This window comes from Micromys minutus (genome assembly GCF_963924665.1).
Source record: "Micromys minutus genome assembly, chromosome: 29".
NCBI lineage: Eukaryota > Metazoa > Chordata > Mammalia > Rodentia > Muridae > Micromys > Micromys minutus.
Window position 1 is genome coordinate 21,572,206 of NC_137964.1, and position 12,197 is coordinate 21,584,402.

General features: G+C 44.4%; 1 protein-coding gene across 1 annotated transcript in view; it reads right to left on the reverse strand.

Annotated features, from left to right (window-relative positions):
• Positions 1–12,197, reverse strand: part of TMEM132C (transmembrane protein 132C) — a gene marked incomplete at both ends in the record, with an annotated part of 297,018 nt that overhangs the window by 171,476 nt on the left and 113,345 nt on the right. The gene's annotated exons all lie outside the window — the stretch shown is intronic.

Sequence of the window (12,197 nt, forward strand, 5' to 3'; positions counted from 1 at the left end):
CTTCTCCTTCTCCTTCTCCTTCTCCTTCTTCTTCTTCATAGAGAATGAGGCTTCCCTGTACATTGTTATGTACCTAATACCCTCCCTTGCTTCTACCCACCAGCAGCTACTTCTATTCTGCAGTCAACAGCTAACAATATCCACATATATTATCAAGAATCTCTGAGGATGTGGGGTAAAACCAATCCTTGGTTAGTCTCAACAAAAGCAAGGACAACTGTCTTCCCCAAGCATGCTGATCTTGCCTTGGAGATGGGAGCCTACCAGTCAGGTGCCCCCAGCTATATACTCTATTCTCAATTAGAAAGAAGGACCGGGGTGCCTTTGTGGGACTTCAAGAAAACATGTGTGATCAACGTGATAGGAACATAGAAATAGTTAATATTTATTAGAAGTGTGATAGGTGCCTAATAAAATAGTACATGATTGAAGTCTTAAGATACCACTGGGCATGGGTACTGTGATCATCCACATGCAGAAATCAAGGCTCTGAGGAACCAGTCATGGTCACACAGTTGGGAAGCTGTGGTGCTGGCTTTGAACCTTATGACCTATTTCTGAGATTATAATCTCTTCTGTGAGGCTGTAGTCAAAGTACATACCTACTGCTAGCTCCTATCCCACTCACAAGACACCCCCATGCCTCCTCCTAGCACCTCCATCTCGTTTCTTTCCCAGATGACCCCATATGCACACGCCCTTAACATGCTTTGGTGAGATGTATTCAGCTCTTCCAGCTTTAAGAATAGCCTGCTGGATAAACACACTTGCATTCACTGGCCACTGTAAATAGATTAGAGAGGGCTGTGTGGCCCAAACAAAGTCAAAGCAACTCAATTACAGGCCATTTACTGGACTCATTATAAGAGAGACATCTACTTTAGACGCTACGAAGGGCAAGAGGCAGGAGCCACTGGGGCTCCCCAAGCAGAAAATAAGAGAGGTAATGACAATCTGTGCCAAAGGGATGTCATTCAAGCCCAGGAGGCTTCTGGATCCAAATCCCCTCACCAGCTCAGTCGTAACTGAGCTGCATGTGATGGACACATGCCTCCCCTCTCAGTAGCCCCATATTGTCATCCACAGGACTGTCTGTTGAAAAGACTGAGTTGTTTTCCAAGCACCAAGGAGACACAACTGTTTAGGAGCCCACAAGGACCACCCAAGTCACAGTATCTGAAAGGACTTGGAGCTTTGACTCTTGGGACCACAGGTTCCGTCCTGGCTGCTCTTGGCAAGGCGAGCATGAAAGACCTCGAATTCTTTTGTCTGCAGCCAGTTCCATTTCCAAAGCTCCCTCTGGGAAAGAGGGAAGAGAAGCCATCTGACAGATCACCGTGTCACAGCAGTGTGGCAGTGGGTGCAGGAAGGAAGGTGAGGTGTGGCCCCTGCCTTCTGCACACCACTGTTGAGAATATTTCCATCAGAGCAGGGGCATCCTGGCCTCCCTGCTAGGTGTCCTCCAGAGAGAGAACAGAGGAAGAAAGCTCTTCCTATAAAATGGATATAGAGACCATGGAGAGAGAAGGCAAGAGAGACAAGGATCCAAGCTCTGGGGGAAGGGAGGTGGACAAGGCCTCGAGAGCTGAGAGCTGCAGCCATCTCTCTTGTCCCCGTCTGCTGAATACCTTTCTTCTGTTCACCTACATGTCCCCATAAGTCAGGACCTGACTTTCTAGTGTTCCCCATACCTCTTGAGGTAGGCAACCTACCTGGCCAGAAGAGACCCTGTGGCTCACACTCAACTTCTCTAAGCACCCAGAAAGCACAGGCTAGAACAGCAGCCTGCATCACCATGAAATACTGTAAATGTCCCTTTCCATTCTGGTCAAGAGTTAGACTTGCTAATAATTCTTGGGGGGAGGGAGAGGCATATAGTTTGTCTACCTAAAATTCAGGAGCCCCGGAGAACCGACTTCAGACCAACAGAATAGCTCTGCACTAACACCTGAAAATTCCAAGAACTGTGCCCTGGGCACAGTGGCACACACTGGTCCTTGCAGCACTGCAGAAGCAGGAGGATTGTAAATTTAAAACCTGTCCATGCTACATGGTGTGTTCAAGGCCAGCTTCAGCAACACTATGAGGCCCAGAGTCCATGAATAGAAACCAGATTTGGGAAGATGCTTCAGCTGGGAACGTGCTGTGTATGAAAGCATGAGGCCCTGAGTTCAAACCGAGTGCTCACATAAAATACTGAGCAGAACACCACATGACTAGATTCCTAGCACTGGGCAGGTAGGGATGGGTGGATTCTTGGAGCTCACTGGTGGGCCAGCCTAGCCTGTGGGGTGAGTTGTGAGCTAGTGAGATACCCTGCTTCAAAAAAAAAAAAAAAAAAACTGCCAAAACTAAAGATCAAACATGTGTCTAGAACTCCCAAAAAGTAAAATCTGAGGTTGCTCTCTGTCTCCAAACTCATGCACATACAGATGAGCACCTCATATACAAAACTACACATACACACAACCATAGACTACACATACATATATACTGATGTATGCCACCCAATTACACTATACACACAGACACACTCATAATACAAATCTATATTGACACCTCTCCACAATACACATGTATATACGCACATGTATACACATATATGCACATGCATGCTAACATACATACATATATACATATATGTATACACATACATATACACACAAAACACACGTGCACGTTAGCATACATATGAACTCACATTCAAACATGTATAATAATATACATGTGCACTAACACACACATATGAGCCATATACACATACCACATATGCACTGTAATATATACAAATATGCAGACACATATACATGTAGCATACATATGCACACATACTTATATACACAAGAATACAAACCTATGCACATACATATGTGAATACAAAGAACACACACATGCACATTAACACACACATACACCCATCCATACATGCATATATACACACACATACACACACACACATGCACATCACAACCAAGAATGGAAATGCAGAAAAGATAGAAACCTCTCTGCTGCAATCACAACTTGGCCCTTCTAGTCCCTCTGCTCACTGGACACAACCAGAAAGAGACCAGATGCCACAGGCCCATTCCTTATGGGTTAAACTGTGCACCGCAGTCAAAGGCACAGTTTGTGGAACTTGAGAGCCAAGATGACTTTTAAGTGGGTTAAAGAATGTGGAACAAAGGCAGCGGGTGGTGGGTCAGGAGGGCCCTCTGGTTCCTCTCTGTTCCAAGCTGGGGTCAATTTGCTGTTCGAATGTTTCACAACAGCAAATAGCTCTGAAAGTCTGCACCAAGGCTGGGCTGCCTGGCAACACAGATGTGTTTTGGAGAAGCTGGGGAGGGGACTGGGGCTGGAGCAGGAAACTACTTCTTTGCTTCTTCCCAAGCGGAAAAAAAAAGTTCCTTTTGTCTGCTCCAGGAGAATGCATTTAAAATGACAAGCCAAAGAAAATGAAAACAAGCCCTTGCCTTTGGAGGCCTTTGAGGGGGAAGAAAACGAACGCCGGCAGGGAACATACGTTTACACGCATCTCCAGAATTCTCTGATTTTTCTCTTAAAATGCCATCAATGCAAACTTGATTGTGTTTTAAGGTCTCCTCTGATAATGGGGTATCTGAGAACAGTTCAGCCCTTCTTTGACCTCACTGCTTTATGGCCAGTTGGAAACACAGAAACAGAAATTACCAAGATGATCCAGGTATCTGGAAAATGCCTTTGAGGAGTTGTGTTTTTTTTTTTTTTTTTTTTTTTCCCCTTCAAATCCTCAAACATGAAAGAGATCAGAAGAAAAAAAAGATGACTCTGTGAAATTGAATTATAACAGCATCAGGCAGTCTGAGCTCAGCAATTAAAAGGAGTGGATTTGAGGGTGCCGGGCTGGATGGAGGCGGGGAAGGGAGAGACCTACTTCAAACTCTGGTGCTTCCCCTTGGGGCACATGTCTGGTGCTGCCAAAGGGTGAGACACCACTCAAAGCAGCCAGAGAACAGCATCAGAGGTTTAGAAGCATTTTCCCTGTGGTTGGGTCAGTGCAACCCCATTCCTGAACACATGCCCATATGCACCCTCACAATGCAACCCACCTGGAGACGGAGTCTTTATGAGTTGTTCCAAGTTAGTGGACCCTGCACCCAATGACAGCGTCCTTTGAAAAGGGAGGAAAGGGGACCTGGGGCATAAAAATCATGGAGCAGTGACCGGAGGCAATGGGTGAGGGACAGCTGAAGTAACATGGCCACAAGCTGAGGGTGAGTTCCACACATCCAGGGGACACCAGGAGCTGCAAGAGGCAGGAGTTTTCTCTAGAGACTTTGGGGCGCCTGGATTTCTGATTTCTGGCCTCTGAACCTGTGAGTGAAGAAAAGCTTTGCTGCTTCTAGTCACAAAGTTTGAAGGCAGTTGTCATGATGTATGCAGGGAGCTCATGGTTACTTTGTGTGGTGGATGTGCACGTAAGTGTGCACATGTGTGAGTAGAAGCCAAATCTTGACACCAGGCTCTTCTTCCACCGCCCGCCATCTTGTTTTTTGTTTGTTTGAGACAGTGTATCTCACTGAACCTGGAGCTCATGGATACAGTTAGACTGGCTGGTCAGTGAGATCCGGGGACCCTCTGACCTGCACCCACCATGCTAGGATGATAGATACATCTCACTACATCACCCTACTTTTTCTGTGGCTTCTGGGACCCAAACTCAGGTCCCCTCCTTGTGTAGAAAGCACTTTTACAACTGAGCCATCTCTTTAGTCCCTAATTATTACTTCTTGGAGCCATGACTGGTTCTGGCGACTCAAAGAAGTCACCTGCAGATATTGTGTCTACGCTGTGACAGTTGGAAAGTGACTGCTACCTGTTGTGACAGTTGGCTTGACACAACCCAGAGTCACCTGGGAGGAGAATCTTCTCAAAATTATGTTTTATTTTAAATTAGGTGAATGTGTGTGCTTCTGCATGTATAAATGTATGCACGCATGAGTGAAGGTGCTTGCAGAGGCCAGAAGAAGGTGTCAGATCCTCTGGAGCTGGAGTCACAGACAGGTGGGAGTTACCATGTGGGTGCTGGGAACTGCACTTAAAACCTTTGCAAGATAACTACTGGGCACTTTCTCCAGCCCCATGGAAGAGATTCTTAACGAGAAATTATGTAGATCAGACTCTCCTGTGGGCATGGCTGTGGGTGAATTGTCTAAATGACACAGGAAGACTTAGCCCATTATGGGCGGCATCATTCCCTAGTCACAGTATCTTGAATAATATAAGAAAAGAGGAAGCCAGCTGGGAGCAAGTATATATATTTATCCCTAATGTTCTTGACTGTGGATGTAATGTGACTAACTGTGCAAGTTCTTGGCTCTGACTCCCCCAAAATGATAGACTTTAAACCTGGAATTATAAGCCAAACAAATCCTTTCTTTGTCTAACTTCCTTGTCAGGATATTTTATCACAGAAACAGAAATAAAACCATAATACTTCTCATTACTGGCTTGTCTTTAAAGCCACAAAGTCTGGCAGTTAACTTTCCATTTGTCACCAGTTGCTGGGGCTGTCAAGTGGACAATCCCTTCAGAAGCAGCATCTGAGCATCCAGGGCCTATAGCTCCTGCTCCTTTTAGCTCCATGGATGTGATATATACCCTAAAGTTGGCCGCTGTGAGCAGGCAGGCTGTTGGATTTAGAACTGTTTAATGTACTCAACAATCCTCATGCTGTCTAATTCAGAATCCTTTTGCCAACCCCAGAGGCTGACATCACTCACTTCTCATTCTATGTCCTGGTCACTGATAACTGTCTCTTTCTGATTTGCCTGTCCAGGACGTTTCATACAAATGGAATTACAGACACTACAGTCCTTTGTATGTGGCTTCTCTTAGCATCTTATGTTCCAGATTTATCTGCATAGCAGCACATATAATTTAATTCCTTTTGAGGGCTTAACTCTCTTCCACTAAACAAGGTACCTAACACAGGCTGATTCACCCAGCAGATGATGGGTGGTGTTTTGTGGCCTGGTTATAATGATAAATGTTTCTGTGTATACTTGTGTCTTGTGTGCCATTGTGTAGGATCCCACTGTTAGATGGTGGGGGCTGGTGACTGGGCCCTTTGGTGTGGCTGGTTACAAACTAACTCTACCAGAATAACCTTCCCTAGTCCTTGTAAAGGAGGTGGGAACCAGCCATTAGTCAGTTAAGCTCTTAGAAAGTAACTTACCTCCCTTGCTTGGGAAATGGTGCTCTTCTGGTCCTCTTGTATATGAAGTCATATGGTATATGTCCTTAACCACTTTTCTGCATTCATCCTTTGTATTTATTGGCTAGAACATATCACAGTTGAGATTGTTTCTTTTTATTTGTTGAAACATATTTAGATTATACTGAGGTCATGTTGACTTGCTCAGGGACTGCAGTCACTGGTTGTGGTGACTGTGCCCTACTCACCCATCACAGAAATCACAGCTAGTGATTCAGCATCAGTGTTCCCATCTCAGGCTACTGCATTCCTTACCCATTTTATGGGCCCAGCTCTGCATGACAAGGCTATGAATGTCTTCTGATATGTGTGTGTGTGTGTGTGTGTGTGTGTGTGTGTGTGTATGCCCCACCCTATACATTTATATATATATATCATATATAAATTATGTGATATAATATATAGTAATATTGTATAATGTATTATATATAATATGTGATATATTATATAAAGTATATAGAATATATTTTGTATATTTATTTTGTATATGTAATTTATACTTAATTTATATTTATGGTATATATTATATTCATTATATAATTATGTATATTTGTACTGTTATTTTATGTTATTTATTATTTCATATTAGTACAATAAATTGTATGTATTAATATATATGTAAATATATTAAGTATATTTAATTTATTATATTATATAAACATGTACTATTATATCATACTATTCTTTTAGGTGGAGTTACCCTATAGCTAGGTAACAATACCCCTACTAGGCACCAGAGAGCTCGGTACCAGGAATGGGTTGCCTGTTTTAGATATATTGGCCAATAAGGCTGATAGACATTTCAATCATCATATGTTATTACCAACACACCTGATTACCCTCTAGAACTTGATAGTAAGACCCTACTGCTGAAGACATCACACACTTGAGTCATGTGAAAACATGGAGAAATCAAGCAGGTATTCACCAGGAAGTTTCATTCCTACTGGACAGTGTTCATGATGCTAGAGTGTCTGTGACTGGTAGAGAAAAGTAACCATCAAATCTTACCTAGCTGTAAACCGTTCAAGGTACACTAATGACCAGCTTGGAAAGATACACCCATTAGTGTAATAGTGGTAAGTACATCAGGAGTGTAACCAACCAATTTCTGCTCGGATTTAAGGCCCACTCCAAAAAATAAGCCTATACTTGGCATCATTACTAGGTTCAGGAATCTGTGTCTAAAGAAGCCATAGGCCCTAAGAAGAACCAACTGGTAACACTCTGTTAAATGGACAGACTATGAAATCATCTCTTAATTTATCCTCAAACCCATAGATTAGCAAAGCTTCCAATTCATCAAGAAGTTTCTCTCTGCAGTAGATAGTGATTAGCAGAGAGACCCACAACAGGTCAGTGTTCAGAGAATAAGAGACTGTGGGTGCTCAGACATAAATGGGACACAGACATTACCTCCTCTTTCTCCAAGGCTTAGGCTCCCAGAGGGAGAAGAGGCAGAGAGATTGTAAGAGTCAGGGGCAGTGGACGACTACAGAGAAACTCTTTTCAGGACACAGTAGGGCAGTTGCACATATGAACTCACAGTGGTTATGATAGCATACGTAAGACCTTTGCAAGCTCAGGCCAGACAAAAATCCCAGCCTGGAAGTGGGAGGTAGCCACAGAGTCCTACCCCTAACTGAGGAGCTACTACTGGTAGCTGCTGGGAGAGGAAGAAAGAATTTGCTCTAGAAGTGTAGAAGTGTAGCCCTTTGTAGGCTGACTATGCTCCACTGGAAGGACACATACATGCATATGGCTGTTTCCCCACTGAAGCCTTCCTGCCTGCCCCGTAGGGCTCAGTGCTCAACAAAGCTCCTTGTGGAGTAAGTTATCTGAGCAAAGCTCCACCTTATTGGCTAACTCCTACAGTCTTCAAGGGTCTCTGGGATGCTCCCTGCTTAAGCTGTCTAGTGTCTGATCATGCCTGCTCATCTGGGGCATTTAGTTTTGAGAACGCAGGCCCTGTTATCCTCCAGGCTGTGTGGTAACTGTGCCCAAATGCTCTGCTCTCTTCCTAGTCCGGATGTTCAATGGCATATGACCAGCAGAGTGAGCTGAGCATGCGTGGCCCATCAATGACACAGGATCTTCCTCCAAAACCCAAGGCCTGCAAAGAGGGCGCCTCATACAGGCGAAGGTCTCATCTCACCAGTCCACTGGCTACATCTCTTAAAGGAAAACTGGACATCCCTTCCAAACTCTGCCCGTGGCAGCTGTACTTCTTCCCCTCTGAAAGTGTCCCCGGTCACTTGAAAGGGATAATGTGCCTTACAACCCAATTTCTTGATCTAAAAATTACATGCAACTTGGTTCAAACTATCAAAATGGTGGCCTTGAAATTAAGGCATGGATTGAGCAACAGAGGTGGGCAAAGGTACATCCCAAAAAATTAGTTTTGTCTTAGTGATGGGCTCTCACTGTGTAGCCCTGGCAGGCCCAAACTTGCTATCTAGACCAGGCTAGCCTTGAACTCACAGAGAACACCTGCCTCCGGCTCTCACATGCTGGGGTTAAAGGCATGTACTACCGTGCCCAGATTTTTTTTTCTTAAAGACACACAGAAGGTTGGAGGATAAGAAAGTGTAAAGAGTTGAGATGCTGCTAAGGGACCACAGAATAAAATACTATAGGATATGCTGTCAGAATAGACATTTGGTCAACTCAAAGCTAAGTATCAGAAAATCCCCAGACGCCTATATTGTTTATCATCCTTCTCCTCCCTTTGTGATGTTCTACTTTATGATATTCCTCTTTTCCATGTGTCATCTATTTGTGGCATGTGTGTCTGTGAATGTTTCTCTCTCTCTCTCTCTCTCTCTCTCTCTCTCTCTCTCTCTCTCTCTCTGTGTGTGTGTGTGTGTGTGTGTGTGTATGGGTGGGTGGGTGGGTGTGTACATTTCAGCAAATGTGTGGGCACATGGAGGCCCAAGGTAGATGCTGGGGACCATCCTCCATCTCTCTAACACCTTATTCATGGGAACAGAGTTTCTCAATCAACCCAGAGGTCACAACAAGCTGCTGGGCTCTATAGCCAGTTCTGCCTCAGGCTCTCCTCTCTGTCTTCCACCCCTGGAATTGCAGGTGGGATGCCCTGGCAACCCCAACTCCTGCCTTCCCATTAGCATGACAAAGGTGTGACCCACTGAACTATAACTCCCAGTCCCCTTTTACCTGTTACTATTTACTTATTTATCTATTTATTTAATGTGTATCTGCATATGTGATTTATATGCACCATACATATGCATGAGCTGACATAAGCCAGAAGAAGGCATTAGATCCCCTGGGTCTAGAGTTATAGGCATTTATGGAGGTTCTGGGTACTGAACCTAGGTCCTCTGTAAACGTAGTAAGTGCTTTTAACTGCCCAGCCATCTTCCTGGTCCCCTATTATTTTTATAAGATTTCCTTCCCCTGTTTCAAATAGTGAAGCTGGGGTTTTGGAATGAGAATGGATAACTCCAAGATAGAGTCTCAGATAATGCTTATTCTCTTGGTCACCAGACATGTGTGTGCATATGTGTGTGTGTGTGTGTGTGTGTGTGTGTGTGTGCATGCATTCGTGCATGCTGGGTCTTCTGTACTAAGGAAGTGTGTTCAGTTTAAAGTCAGAGGACACATGACCTTTGTGTGTGAACAAGGCTTACCTCCTTGCATGAAGCCTGAAGTGATTCACGATTAGAAAGCTGTGTGAGTCAGAAAATGTGGACACAGAGCCTCCAAATATTCTATTACCTCCTATGCTCCAAAAGCCCTGCTTTCTAGGAAGACAAGCCTTCCTACCAAACCGGGGTGAAATGGTGATCCGTTTAGCTTGGGGGACAGATCTTGAAGCTGAAGAAGTCACAGCACAATGTCCCTCTGCTGCTAAAACAGAACTCAATGAACTTTTATCGTTTTTTTTTTTAATCCATCGTAAACATTCTATCTTGTTATGTGCCAGACACTAGTATGCAGGCCCCACAAATTCAGAATCATTACAGACCCATGGAAGTAGGCAATGGAATTGAATTTATATTTAAGATAAACAAATTGAGGCTGTGAAGGGAAGCCCTGCGTGTCACGGTATGTGGTAGAAACTTGTCCTCTACAATAGCCAGGACAGTGCATACCGCCTGCTACCAGACTGCCTACAAATTAGATCCAAGTTGTGGGGGAAGGGGGGAACAACTCTTTTGAAGTGCTATGGCTGCCTTCTGTCCCCAATCCCCAGGGCAGCCCCAAGTGTATTTTGGTTTACAAGATCTAGAAGCCCCAGGAAAAACCACCCAGATTTTAGTGTAGTAACTTTCCCTGACCAGCTGGGGGAGGGGAGCAGGGCCTGTGAGTGGAGCTGGGCCTTCGCTCTAAATCCCCTCCAGCGTGGTCCCATGTGGATAAGGTAGTAACACTTGGAGGAAGCCACAGACACGGCTCCAGAGAAAACTTCTCAAACCCATTCATTTTTCAAACCCATTCTTAGTCAGCCCTGGAGAAGACATGGGCTTTATTAGGAGGTATCCTAAATCCTCCAATGACACCCAAACCAACAGAAAACCAGGACCTGCAGCATCTGCCCACTCACAATTGTAAGAAAGAGCTGAGGGCACAACTCAGCCAGAGAACATTCGGTTCAGAAGCGCAGACAAGACCCTGGGTTCGAGGTTTGATCCTTGGATGCCAAAGACACAGGAAAGTAAGTACAATGACAAGACAGTTCTCAGCCAATCGTTACTTGAACCTGGAGAAATAAGAATTTCCTTGAGAAATGTATCAAAATCTTCTCATTTGAATTCTTTATGTAATGCACATACAGAACAAAAACCTTTAAAAAAAATCCTTGAAGAGAGACTGCAAGAATAGGGTGTCACTGAAGTGCAGGATAGCATGCTGGCACTCTGTTTGGAAACATCCCCCCACCCCCACTCCGGATGCAAATCATCTGACAACATTATAAATTAAAAGACAAAAGCCAAACCAAAACCTAAAAGAAAAAAAAAGAAAAAAAAAATCGAAATGTGGCAGTAGCAATTATAACTGAAGACCTTCTCACTCACTATAAAAAAATTACTTTTCAGGGTGACTTGAAGACAAGTCTCCGCCTACCTTTCCCTATTGGGAAGCTACTGGGCTAGTTTGTAGAAGCCCTGCCTCCTGATACTTCCCCTAGGCCTGTGAGAAAGCGGGTGAACTGAGCTGAGCACCAAATCCCTGTCAGCGAGAAGCAGTCCATAGACACCCTGCAAGGAGCCTGCAGCTTCCCAAATGAAGCCCATCTTTCCGTTTGCTAGGAGTTACCCCTTAAATCACTTGAGGTGTCCTAGCTACCAAAGGGAGCCAATAAAACAACAGGTAGGAGTCTTTTCTTAGATTCAGCCCAGAAGGCAGCAATATTCCTGGGATAACCTGCATCCATGGATACTCAAATTATGCAAATGAGGTCAAAGTGAAACCCTGGGGCCAAAACTCCATTGGGGCAGCATTGAACTGCTTTATCCTCCCAAGTCCCCCCCCACCACCCGCTCCTGGATGGTAGGCGAGCACATACAATAAGCCCAGTTTTGAGGGTTTTTGCATGACTTTTACACCCCCTTCCCCCTGCCACAGGCAGTACATTTTCATTTCTCTGTGGCCTTTAGCCACACCCACTTCTGAAGCACAAGCCATTTACCCTACACCCCCACTTGTGGTGGTGGGTCTATGACTCTTAGGACACCCACAGTGAGTTTGGGGCTTCCCAGAAGAGCACATAACCTTCGGATCAGTAGAAAATGGAAAAGGACACCTTAAAGTTAAATTTAAAAACCTCTTGCAGTGGTGGTCTTCCCCATTTCTGGGGGCCCTGTCTTTATCTGAGAAGTCTATACATTTGCAAGTAAAGGCATTGATCTTGCACAGTTCTCCTGAACTTTAATTCTTTAACTGGTAGAGAAACAGAGGTCACCTACTAGCCTAAGTA